Genomic DNA, 13,478 nt, shown 5'->3' with positions numbered 1-13,478 from the left:
AAATGTAAACAACTATTCAGCCCCCAAACCTGGGACCTACTGCAAGATATGCTAGGACAATGGTTGCACAAAATTGTGGAGTCAGCAGCCAATGTCTGATTTGACTTAAGGACTACTTCGTAAGATAAAACCCACACTCAACACTGCTTGGCTGACAAAATCCAGAGACTAGATAGCACAGAGACCTAGAGTAAAGCCAAGCACTATTGGTCTTAAAAAAAAATGATCAATCAAGTGACTCCTCAAGATAGTCTGCTCTACTCATAGGTAAGTGACTTCATCACAGTCAGATAGGCTTCCTCTAGAAGACAGACACAGGCAGAGAGCCTCGCAGTGAGATATTACATATGGAAAAACTATGGAACACACAGCTCTAAAAGAGATGGCTCCCTCAAATCTCACCCCTTAGGACTTGGAAAACCTTGCTGAAGCAGAAGCAGTTATACCCTACAATAAGGACACGTGTTCAACTATGTTCACAACAGCTTGATTTAAAATAGCCAGAATCCGGAAAAAAACCTAGATGTCCCTCACCTGAAGAATGAATACAGAAATTGTGGAACATTTACACAATGGAATACTACTCAGCAATTAAAAACAAGGAAATCATGAAAATTTCAGGCAAATTGTGGGAACTAGAAAAGACTATCTTTAGTGAGGTAAACAAGAACCAGAAATACAAGCCATATAATACAGGATAACCATAATATTATCCACAGACTTAAAGAAGTTATCAACAAGAACCCTTGGGAGGATACTTAATTCTCACTCAGAAGGGCAAATAGAATAGACACCGCAAGCAGTTGAAGAGCAGGAACAAAATGGGAGCCTACCATGAATGACCTCTGACAGACTCCACTCAGCAGGGGATCGAAGCAGATGCTAAGACATTCAGTCAAACTTTGGGCAGAGCACAGGAAGTCATACTAAAGAGTTGATGAATAGAAGGATCCAGGGTGGAAAAGAGCTCCATAAGATCAACAGAGCTAACAAATCTGGGCTCTTGGTCTGATCTTGATCTGCAGAGACTTATGCACCACTCAAGGACCACACATGAAGAGGATCTAGTCTCAATGTGGGTTCCCTAATAAGGGAAAAAGGAGTTGTAGCTTGTTCTTTGATCGCATCCCTCTCGTTGGGTTTTGGGGGCATTGCTAGGCCACAGAGGAAGAAGATGCATACAGCCCAAATGAGACTTCATAGGCTGGGGTCAGATGGAAGGGAAGGAGGGCCCCCCCTTTCTGAGAAATTGAGGAAGAGAATGGGGGAGGGCTTGACTGGGAGGAGACAAGGAATGAGGCTACAATCGGGATAAATTGTCAATAAATTATCAAAAATAAATTTAAATTAAACATAAAGGTCAATAAAATACAAGTAGAATTACATATGGGTTTTATACCTTACTTTAAGGTTGAAACCATAGTTGCAACAGTTTGTGACATACTTGAAAATAATCACATAGTTACAAAGTTGAAGGGAAAACATGATAGTTATATAGGGAAGAAGATGGCTGGGGAAAAACAGGGGTAGATTTGGTCAAAATATATTATAATCATGTATGAATTTCTGAAGGAAAAGGATATATGCCATTCTAAACGAAAAAATCATAGCAGTAGCAAAATGTGTTTGATCCTCTAACATTTCAAAACCAGAAAAAGAATGGCCTTTCCAAGTTTCAAAGCTTTTAAAAGTTAAAATTTTTTGTTAGTTAAATTTTTTATCTGTTGTAATTACTTCATTTCTTCATTTGTCTTCACTTGATAGGTTTATAAATTAAGAAGGAATTAAATATTTTTATTTGACTTTTTGAATTTATTATATGACCTAGTATTAAAAGTTTTATATCAATTTCTTACTCAATTAAGGCATAAAGTTTGCCATTCTTTAATTTTCATTGTTTCTTAAAACATTTAACAAATAGTCAGGATAACATAACAGGTAAAGCAATTCAGCCCTAGTAATGTGAACATTAGGCAGGATCAACTTGACAATGTAAAATTAGCAAATTACTTTCAATGTCTAAATGAAGATATTAGGTTTTACTAGTGAGTAGATTTCTTCAGCCAAGCTGTGTTTTGATCTGAGTATAGAGATATTGTTATTCTTGCATTACCATTGTCCATTTGCTTTTAAATCCCGATAAAAGGAATTTATATACACTGGTGATGTTTCAAAGTGGAAACTTACTTTCAATATAGTTTTTGCTGAATTGCAAACCTAGTTTAAAAAGAAAAGAAAAGAAAACATGGTAATTTATTCAGAAAGAAGGACTTTTCCTCACAGATTTAAGCTCCAAAAGATATGGATGACCATGAAGCTGTCAGCAGTAATATCTATTCCACCTATAAAACAGAGGTGTGTTTTCCAGGAAAATCAAAGCATATTGTTTTACCAGAATCATATTATGAAAACAAAACAAAACAATAATAAACAGGGCTATAGCTTTATTTATCAACTTGTTGTCATTGTGTGTACAATAATTCACATGAATTTCTATTTATCTAAAATTCTTTTCTCATTGGAACAAACACAGAATAAAAAAGAAACCAGAACCATTTAAAATGCTGAACTGTGGCACACAGTTTCAATGGGTAAATCTACAAAACACTTCTCCCACACAGGGGTCAGGGAATATAGTGGAAGACTGAGCAGAAAGATGATCCAGGTGCTTGCTGTGGGATTGTGTGTCCTAGTAATATCAGAAGCTACAGACAAAAAGTTTCAAAAACATGACAGCCCAAACATGAGCTGAAAAACAATGTGACCAATGAACATGCTAAATTGGATGGAGAAAATCCATCCTCTGTGAGGCTCGAGCATACACAAAGAACTGTAGGCATCTGAGGCAAGCTTAAAAAGGGAGAGGTGGTCTTACCCAGGAAAGAGCCTACCAATGGGTTTTCCAGTGCCAGTGGTTAGCCCTGAAAACAGTATATGGACTTAATAGGCAATATTTACAGATACATATATGTGTGTGTTTGTACATATATTATGAATATATAAGCATATAGATGCATTTTCATATATGTGATTAGTAATAATAATTTTTAAAAGATGCCATGAATTTATAGGAGAGTGGGAAGTGTGTGTGTGGTTGATATGAGCATATGTGAAAGTACCTAGGATATAAGAAGACATTGGATCCCTTGTTGCAAGAGTTACAGGCATTTATGAGCTGTCTTTAGGTGCTGAGATCCAAATTCTGCTATTCGTTTATAATTTAGTATCAAAAACTTATTTTCTAAATCATCATACCAGCCCTTTAACTGATCATTTTAATGTGGCTTAACATTTATACACAGCCACAAGCCAGGACTGTTTTAAAATTTTAAAAACAGAACAAAAAAGAAAAATTAAAAGAAAAGCCATAGCCAATAGCTATGTTCAAGAAGCTTCTAATATTAACCCTTAAAATCTAGCGTTATGTAGTTACCTAATCCACGTGTTTTACCATTTATCTGAATTTTCTTTTAAATAATGGAAATAAATACATTTTGAGCACTTGAAGTACTAACAAGCTATAAACTGAAGCATCCTATATCTTCCTTTTGGTTTGTTTTATAGGTCTTCTCTGTACAGGATTAGTGCCTACCCTCCTGCTTTCCCTAACAGTTTTCAAAAGTACAACCAAACAATGTTGTGTCCATGTTTTTGTGCTCTCAGTCTGGACTCTTGAATTCACCTTGACTGCATAGCTGGCCTGCAGTTCCCTATAGTACTGATCTACACATAAAGTGAGGGGAGCTTTTCTTTAAAGAAATGAATTCTGGGAGAAAGCAAGCAGTGACCTGCTGAGTGCTCACCATGTACTCCTCATTACATCAGGTGCCTGCATGTTACTAAACTGACTCCTCGAGGTTGTGTTAATCACCTTTATGTCAGAAATAATCCTTGTCCCTCTTACTAGGGAACCCACTTGGATACTGAGCTACCATGGGCTACATCCGAGCAGGGGTTTTGGTTATATCCATGCATGGTCCTTGGTTGGAGAAACAGTCTCATAGAAGACCCTGTGCCCTGATATGTTTGGTCTTTGTGGAGCTCCTGTCCCCTCTAGCTCAATGACTGGCTCATTGAGCTTCCTCCCCCTCCCCCACAAGGGAGAAACAGCCTTGCTAGGCCACAGATAAGGTCATTGCAGCCAGTCCTGACCATACATGATAAGCTAGAATCAGATGGAAGGGGAGGATAACCTCCCCTACCAGTGGACTTGGAAGGGGGCAGGGAGGAGATGAGGGAGGGAGGGCGTGAGTGGGAGGGAAAAAGAGAGGGAACTATGGCTGGGATACAAGTGAATGACCTGTGATTGAAAAAAAAGAAAAAAAAGAATTGCCTTTAGCAAGGGAAGCATTTACAGATAAGATATCCACACATAAAAACGAATAAGTAATGTTCCTTTTAGAGTTCTTAACAAAAATTTCTAACCCAAATTTACCCTACATCCAACTGGGCAGAGACAAAGATAGACAAACCAATGACTGGCCCAAAGTGACACCCTGGAGAGAACCAACCCTGACACTGTTAATGATACTCTGCTATGTTCACAGACAGGAGCCTAACTTAATTATGCTCTGAGAGCCTACACCCACACACACTCAGCTGATTAAATCAGATGCTGTGACTCATAGCCAAACATCAGGCAGAATCGGGGAAGTCCTATTAAAGAGTGGAAGGGAAGGATAGAAGGACCCAGAGAAGACAAGAATGCTGCAATAAGACCAATAAACGCAACCAACCTAGGCCTATGGCAGCTTACAAAGTCGGAAGCAACACCAAGGGGTGTTGCCTACCGGCTTGTTTGACTGGCTTTCTCAGACTGCTTTCTTATAGAACACAGGACTACCAGCCCAGGGATAGCACCACCCACAATGATGGGACACTCCATTCATTACTAATTGAGAAAATGTCTTACTGCTGGATCACATGGAGTTAGTTGACTGACGCTCCTTTCTCTCTGATAACTCCATCTTGTATCAAGTTGATACAAAACCAGCCAGCACACCACTACACCACTTAACTTTAATCTGTCTCTCAAGCTATATATATATATATATATATATATATATATATATATATTTATATATATATATATAAACAAATAAACAAAAAATAGTCTAACATAACACATGAAATCATTCTGTGTTGAAGAACTCCTGTTCATGGGGGCTGACTTGGAATGTGGTTGATATACACATTGATACTCCACCTGAGAAAATTGGTTTTCCCTTTCACAGTTAGTATTAATTGCAAATAGTTTCTTGGTTAGAGGTGGGACTTTGTGTTCACTTCTGCTTTTCAGTTTTGGAATTTTGTCTGGTTTTAACCTGTGCAGGTATTAGAGAATTTTAAGGATATACCTCCTCAGATGCAGCACTATGTTCAAATGTTAACGAAGTAACCGAGTAGGAAGGCAGTTTGAAATGTATTTATATTCCTGCCTATATTACGTATGTACATTGGTTTAGCAATATGGTGCATCCCGTGTATTATTTAAATAAGATATTATAAAACAGGTGATCTGAAAATTAAAGGAAATGTCTTAACAAATACCGTTTCATAACTACTGCAATATAAATTTTTTAACTGCCAGTATAAATTTTGTAAAACAGGTCTCACCTGGAGTGACAAACTATGTAACCATCTTCCCTTGAGCATGGGCAGAATTTGTCAATATAAAAGTGATTATATCATCATAATTAAGTTAAAATACTATGCTCTCAGGAAAGTAAATTAGAAATTTTCTTGGATAATTGTTCAAGGGATTAATGCCTGCGGGCCCTTGGAAAGCAAATGTCCATGCTCTCAACTTCTTTTGGACCACATGGGAAAAGAATGCCAAAATACATACATATATACATACATACATACATACATACAGAATACTCAAATATCTAATAAACAATATACAATAAATAAAATAAAACTACTCTACACTGAGAATATTTTACAGCTTATATTTAAAAGACAATGAAATCTTCTAAAATTCACCAAGAGGCCACCAAGTGACTGACACAGAAAAGCCTTCTATACATATTTACATTTAGTATCATAAATGATTAAATGAATATATATTACACACACACTCACACAAACACACACACAAACCTGCATTCCATGGAATTTTCTGGATCTGCGAAAAGTCTACCTCAAGTAGCAAAGGTAATTCTCCAAGTTTATCTAGGGTATTAAAGCCCTTTCCCACCCTACTATTTCTCAACCAAGGATGGCAAATTGTACATAAAGAATAAAGATACATAGCATAAATTGTTATACATTAAGATCATGGTAGTTTTTAATGACTTCTTTTTATCATTCCATTTTTTGCATTTCATTGTATTCAAAAGTCATAAATTATTGAAACATTAGTAATTTTGAGGACTTGGAATGCAAATTCTTAATTCTAAAAGCTTCTTGGGAATAATACAGCTGAGGTTACATAAAGTAAACCCCTCTCACCTCCAGGGCAAGGCTGACAACAAATACTAGGCAAACTGTTTGCATTGAGATTATTTTGCCTAATTCCAGAAGTCAAAGTTTTTAATGTTATAATTCTGAAACCTACCAAAAGCAAAACTAGAATATTCTCTTGAACAGGTAAATCTGCATATGTAAAAATAAGTAGTTTGATTCTCTAAATGGTCTGCTGCAAAGAGTAGTTTCATTGATTACAGGTGAGGACTCCCTGAGTTGAACAAAACAACACCAATAAATATGGCACAACAAAGAGGTAATGCCACAGTCTGCAGCCATACTCAGAGGATTACAGCCCACAAATGGAGGCTGAGCATGGAAGAAATAGTCTTTCCAGAGAAGAACACAGCAATTGGTTATCCAATAACAAATAATAACAAATCATCCACTCTAAAATTATACAAAGGAGTAAAATTACAAAGATGGAGGAGGTCATATTTAGGAAGATATATGTATATATAAATATATTCATACATGTAACAGTAATTAATGAAAAAGAGGCCATGGATATTTCTAGATGAAGAGGGTGATATATGGGACAGTTTGGAGAGGAGAAAGCAAAGGCAGGAATGATGCAATTATACTATCTTCTGATAATAATCAAACAAAATACATTTATCACCTCATGAATATCACATCAATCTTTAACATGTATTTCTTCTTCAGACTGAATTTTTACTGATTTTTTTTTTCCCTGAGCATCTACTCTTTTGGTACCATCATTATTGTGACAATCTGTAAGGCAATGCCTGCACGTGTTTCTAGATTTTATCTGTAAAAATTAGCAAAAACAGTTACAATCTTTGTATCTGATGCTAACACAGTGGTAAGAAAAAAATTCAAGCAAGATTTTTTTGTTTGTTCATGTTTTTTTTATTCTTTGATCAACATATTATGTGAATAGAGTATGAAAGCCAAGGATGTAACTCACAGCAGTTAAAATGTTAAATTTCTACTCCTTCCCTCTTTTTAATGTTATCACTAAATGTCGACAGTAAACCAGTCCATGGAATAAATAGCCTACTTTCTCAATTTACATGCCAATGAAAACTGTAACTCATTTTATTCAGGGAGTGAAGAAATTGTTATGTTAACACAATGTGAAAGAGTTTTAAAGTCTTGGCACATTTCTCCTGTCAATTTTCATTTCCTATGATCCTTAAATATAAATTTTTATTACATTTCATGACTTTTTCATAAATATTATTCCCTAGAAAGTTATTGGTCTGAAAACCATTGCAGTGTTTATCATGGGGAATGGATATAGATGTGACAAGCTAAATGAAAGCACACATCTTATTTCTTCTTGATTATTTTTGTAGTAAACTCTCAGTGTTGACAGTCCAAATGAAGCAATTTTGTTAAATTTTAATTGGCCCCCTTTCCCAAAGATTATATGGCAGACTATAGTTTAACTGATCTCAGTAAACAATTCTTCAGTGTGCCTTTAAACCTCTATGCAAATTCACAGCAGGATAACATAGTTCACAAATGCACCAAGCATTTCAACATACACAAATGTTCTCTAGTTAGCACTTCACAGAATTTAATAGTTTTTTAGAGAAATTAAATGTACTGAATAAGTGATTTTTAACAAAAGAGGGGAGAAATACACTGCAATTTATAAGCCAAATTCAGTACTGAGAAAAGTCCAGTTTTATTGTAAAAAGTTGACCTACTGTCCGTACAAGTGAAACGCACACAGCACAAAGCCCTCTGTTTCAGATAAAGCAGATTTTCCCCTTTGTTTCTGTTTGTAACATAAGGGAGCTGCAAGCCAGCTGCATGCAACATGACTTCATGAGTATATAACTGTATTTAAATCATTTATATATCACATTTCACAAAAGTAATATAAAATGTGTTCTTTTACATTCATGGTTAGTAGATGGAACAGATGGTGAAAAGCTCTGTTTAAACTAATATGGGCATTAAAATAACTGATATTGCATGCATTTCTTGATGTAGCAGAAGTTTAATTCACTATAAAATAAGCTTGTGGCTTTCTAGATTATTTGAAAGACGCTGTACCTTTAGACACAATTTGTTTATATAGAGAAACTTGCTATCACAAGTTATGCATAAGAATTTTAAATTTAATAAATTCATTCATATATTCAACACATATTGGATGCAAACCTGTAATTTTAAGCAGTCACTTAATATTAAATTGCACACAAAGATATATAGACATGATTCCTGTATTCAGGGTAAGTTTCTTATCAGGCAGATAAGTCAGAGACGCTAAGTAACGCTCAGGGGACATGGAATGTTCATAACACTTCAATCCTTGATGTCTCTCAGAGTGGTATATTCAGAGGGCATTAAAATATAGTAACCAGGCTTTTATGATAGAGTTTATAATGAAGCCTGGAGAAGACAACCTGCCCTTTAGTGAGGGCATGGGAAATTGAAAAATGAAATGAAAGTAACCAAGGAATACATGCTTCAAACCTTCTTTGTCTCTTTTCCTTGAAGTAACTGAAAAGGAATTTAGAAAATGAAATATTGAGCTTCATTTGAAACACACGAAAAAGTCCATTGTCTATCATGAAGTACTCTCTAGTCTTAGCGAATGTTATCATATTCTTAAAAGGATATTCATCTCATATCTTTATAACAATTTATATATGGTAAAAACTGTAGTAAATCACATATTTTTCTAAGTTTGAATCTGGAACTTCCTTTGTTATTGTCCTTTCAGTATAATATTTTCAGTGGCATGCCACCTTCTTAGGATCATCATTGATGTACTTACTTCAGGGCAGTATTTGCAAACTACTATTCATCCAACTATCCTTCACTTAAAGTTGTTTGTATTATGAGTGACTTCCTTAACATAAAAACGTTAACTTTAATTCAAACATGCTCACTTAGAATCATTGGCTTCCGCTTTCGACCCAGAGAAGAGCATGTCTGATTGCATGCGGGTTGATGCCCCAGATCCCGCCTCTGAGAAAAAGGTATCTGACGGGTCTGATGCTCTTTGGGTGGATGACACTTAAATGAACATCAGTACAAAGTCCCAATTTATTTCTAATATCAGAGATCAGACCTCTACTCTTGCCTGATGCATCTAAAACAAAAAGGGGGAACTCTAGAGAGCTGCGGAATGCTATGCCTTAAAGATGGAGCTGGTTTCCGCCTTCCACCTTCCCGATGGTGAGTGCTCTCTGTCACGAACAACTCCACATTTGGCTAAGGCTGAGGATCTGGCTTGCTTCCATGTATGTGGACCTATCTGCATTGCCCACGTGGCATGCTAGGGTTGGCTACCCAGAGGTTATTTAAGCTGTGGGCTGGCTTTCCCCAGGGTCAGATGATTGTTCAAGGTTCCTGAATAAACTGCATTGAAAAAAAAAAAAAAAAAAAAAAGAATCATTGGCTTCTTGAAGTATATTTTTCATCTTAGTTTCAATAACCAAAAGTGTAAGCATACATTCTCAACAGAGGAATACAGAATGGCAGAGAAACACTTAAAGAAATGCTCAACGTCTTTAATCATCAGGGAAATGTAAATCAAAACAACTCTGAAATTCCATCTTACATCTATCAGAATGGCTAAGATAAAAAACTCGAGTGAAAACATATGCTGGAAAGGATATGGAGAAAGGGGAACCCTCCTCCATTGCTGGTGGGAGTAAAAACTTGTACAACAACTTTGGAAAACAAATTGGTGCTTTCTCAGCAAATTGGGAATAGCACTACCTCAAGATCCAACTACACCACCCCTGGGCATATACCCAAAAGATGCCCAACAGTGCAATAAGGGCATTTGCTCAACTGTGTTGCTGGCTGCTTTATTCATAGAAGCCAGAATGTGGATGTTTCCTCAACGGATGTCCCTCAACGGAGGAACGAATACAGAAATTGTGGTACATCTACACAATGGATTACTACTCAGCTATTAAGAACAAGGAAATCATGAAATTTGCAGGTAAATGGATGGAATTAGAAGAGACCATCCTGAGTGAGCTAACCCAGAAACAAAAAGATAAGCATGGTGTACACTCACTATTACGTGGATATTAGCTGTATGATATAGGACAGCCATCTACAGTCCTAAAGAAGCTAAACACTAAGGACCCTAGGGAGAAGGTTTAAATTTCATTCAGAATGGCAAATAGGATAAACACTCGAAACAGTGGAAGAGAGGATATAGGATGGGAGTCTACGATAGAGGGTCGTCTGAAAGGATTCCCATACAGGGGATCGAAGCAAATGCTTAGACTGAGCACCAAACTTTCATAGAGCACACGGAGTTTTATGGAAGAAGAGAGGAGTGGGATTAGAGGGACATGATGGGGACAGGAGCCCCTCAAGGACACCAAGAAAAAAACTAAAAGATCTAAGCCCAGTGGGTCCTACAGAGACTGATGTGCCAATTGAAGACAATGCATGGAGAGGTCCTGCATATTCTCAGATGTGACCAATTGGCAGCTCAACCTCCATTTGGATCTCTGACGGAGGGGATCAGGGGCTGCCTCTATAATGAACTCAGTTGACTGCTCTCTGATCACTTGCTCTTGATAATGCAGACCTGCCAGGCCAAGGAGGAAGAGGATACAGGCAGTCCTGAGGAGACTTAACAAGCTACAGGCAGGTGGCAAAAATGGAGAACTCCCCCTTTCAGTGGACTAGAGGAAGGGAATGAGGGAAAGATGGAGGGATTGTGGGACTGGACCAGTTGATGGAGGGGGCTACAATCAGGATATATAATGAATAAATTGTGAAGAATAAAAATAAAAATTAAAAAGGATAATAAATATTCCTTGTTAAATACGGTATTTTTTTCTGGACTAATTTTTCTTTACATTTTAATTATAAGTTTGTATGTGTTCATTCAATGAGTGTAGGTATCACAAGGTCAGAAGGGGTCACTGGATTCCCTGGAACTAAAATTACAGTCAATTGAGTGCTGTTTAAATTGAGGGCTAGGAACGGAACTCTGGTGCTCTGTAAGAACTGCAAGTGCTCTTAATCACTGAGCAACCTCTGTAGCTACAACTAGTTTCTTTTTTTTACCTGTATACGTGATCCAGCTTCATTCCAGACTCTGGAAGCCGGTAAGATGGAGCTGCTTATAAGGAACTCTACATCATTTCTTCCCAGTTTCCCCACTGAAAACTCTGAGAAGAAATTACCATGTGATTTGGAGAATATGGGACATTTAAAGGATGGAGTGTGTCAAGTAGGGCTGTTGTTGAGGCTGCTGCTAATCTAATGAAGCTCTCTAAAGGTAGAGGCAAATTGTTTACTTAAAACCATTAAAATGCCATTTTGCAGTACTTACGTATGAAAAAAAAGCACTGGGAATAGAGAAAATTGCATCTGCACATTGTAAAGTGATTTTATATTGAAGCCACTCAATATGGAAGCCATGATCATTGAAGCATGTGCACCTGCTTGGATTTGATGGTAACATCACACTCTCCAAAAAACATCTATATTCGCCACGTGCTTCTAATTCATCTGCACCCACATTTTGCCTTGATGACTGTACATTCAAATGTTCAAACCAAACATGCAGATGTTCAGAGTAAATGTTTATTGAAACACAGCCTTAAAGATATATTCCATCAAAACTTACCAGAGTTTAACAACATTATCTATGCAAATATGTTATAACAATATTCAATTAATGTTTGGAAAACACCTGAATTTTATAAATATAAAATATCTAAAAATTATATTATGTAAATAAAAGATATGTATTATTTATGAACACTAACATCTTTTTCTTAAGTTTGAAAGTATAAATGTATGTTTTTAATGAATGAACATTGTGTCAGAATTTTAATAGATGCATTATATTTGCCTAACGATTAACAGTGCATAAAGCACATTAATGAAATTATCTTTTTTTTATTTAACTCCTTCAGTTATGTGATAGAAATAAGGCTAACCTGGCATGGCAGACAAAACTTAGGTCAGAATAGTTTCTTCACTAACAGTAACTCTCGGTAAGTGGGAGATTCAAAGATCAATCTGACTTTTCTGAACCAACACTCTAGATTCTATGAGAAGCAAACACCCCTCAGAACAAATGATGACTCTTGAAATGAGAAGCCACTCACCTACAAAGAAAGAAATCCAGCAGCAGGCCGTACACTTTCTAAAACATAAAACTGATCACAGACCTAAAAGTAACATAAAAAACTACTAGGAAATAACAGCAAAAATTCTGATAACAATAGGCATTTTGATGAAATTAGATATAAAGCTAAAACTAAAACCTATGAATTAATAAGATAAACTAGAATTAAAACTAAATTTCTCTTTCTGAATAACATTATATTTGTAAAATGATTAAAATATTTTGTAAAATGTATCAGATAATTGAAATTGTAAAATAAATATCATGTAAGAATTCAGCAATATAAAAAAGCACAATTACAAAAGGGCTTTTATCTGTAGATGGTAAACAAATATGAGAGGTTCTACAGGCAAGGTTGTCAGAGAATTAAAAATTACACAAAGGCATAACATTATATGCAAAAAAATGAGCATATTTCAGGATGATAATGCAACAACAGTTCCTTAGTTTTTTTTCTGTATCTCATATATTTTAATTGTTTTTTTAATTTTTCATCAATTACACTTTATTCATTCTGCATCCCCCCATAAGCCCCTCCCTCCTCCCCTCCCGATCTCACCCTCCCTCCTCCCTCTGCATGCATGCCACTCCCCAAGTCCACTGATAGGGGAGGTTCTCCTCCCTTTTCTGATCTTAGTCTATCAGTTCACATCAAAAGTGGCTGCATTGTCCTCTACTATGGACTGGTAAGGCTGCTCCCCCCCAGGGGGAGGTGATCAAAGAGTAGGCCAATCAGATTATGTCAGATGCAGTCCCTCTTCACATTACTATGTAACCCAATTAGACTCTGAACTGCCCTGGGCTACATCTGTGCAGGGATTCTGGGTTATCTCTATGAATAGTCCTTGGTTGGAGTATGAGTCTCTGGGAAGTTCCCTGTGTTCAAATTTTCTTGTTCTGTTGTTCTCCT

General features: G+C 36.5%; 1 protein-coding gene across 2 annotated transcripts in view; it reads right to left on the bottom strand.

Annotated features, from left to right (window-relative positions):
* Window positions 1-13,478, bottom strand: part of Mgat4c (MGAT4 family member C) — a 775,655-nt gene that overhangs the window by 433,633 nt on the left and 328,544 nt on the right. Inside the window, exon 3 of one of the 2 annotated variants that reach the window (XM_060377968.1) lies at window positions 12,549-12,611. The exons of the other annotated variant lie outside the window; for it this stretch is intronic. The gene's annotated coding sequence lies outside the window, so the exon portion shown is untranslated. The remainder of the gene's footprint in view (window positions 1-12,548; window positions 12,612-13,478) is intronic. 2 annotated transcript variants of the gene reach the window in all.

The sequence above is a fragment of the Meriones unguiculatus genome, chromosome 2 (assembly GCF_030254825.1).
Source record: "Meriones unguiculatus strain TT.TT164.6M chromosome 2, Bangor_MerUng_6.1, whole genome shotgun sequence".
NCBI lineage: Eukaryota > Metazoa > Chordata > Mammalia > Rodentia > Muridae > Meriones > Meriones unguiculatus.
The sequence above is the reverse complement of the archived record's forward strand: the minus strand, read 5'-3'. Positions and strand labels throughout refer to the sequence as shown.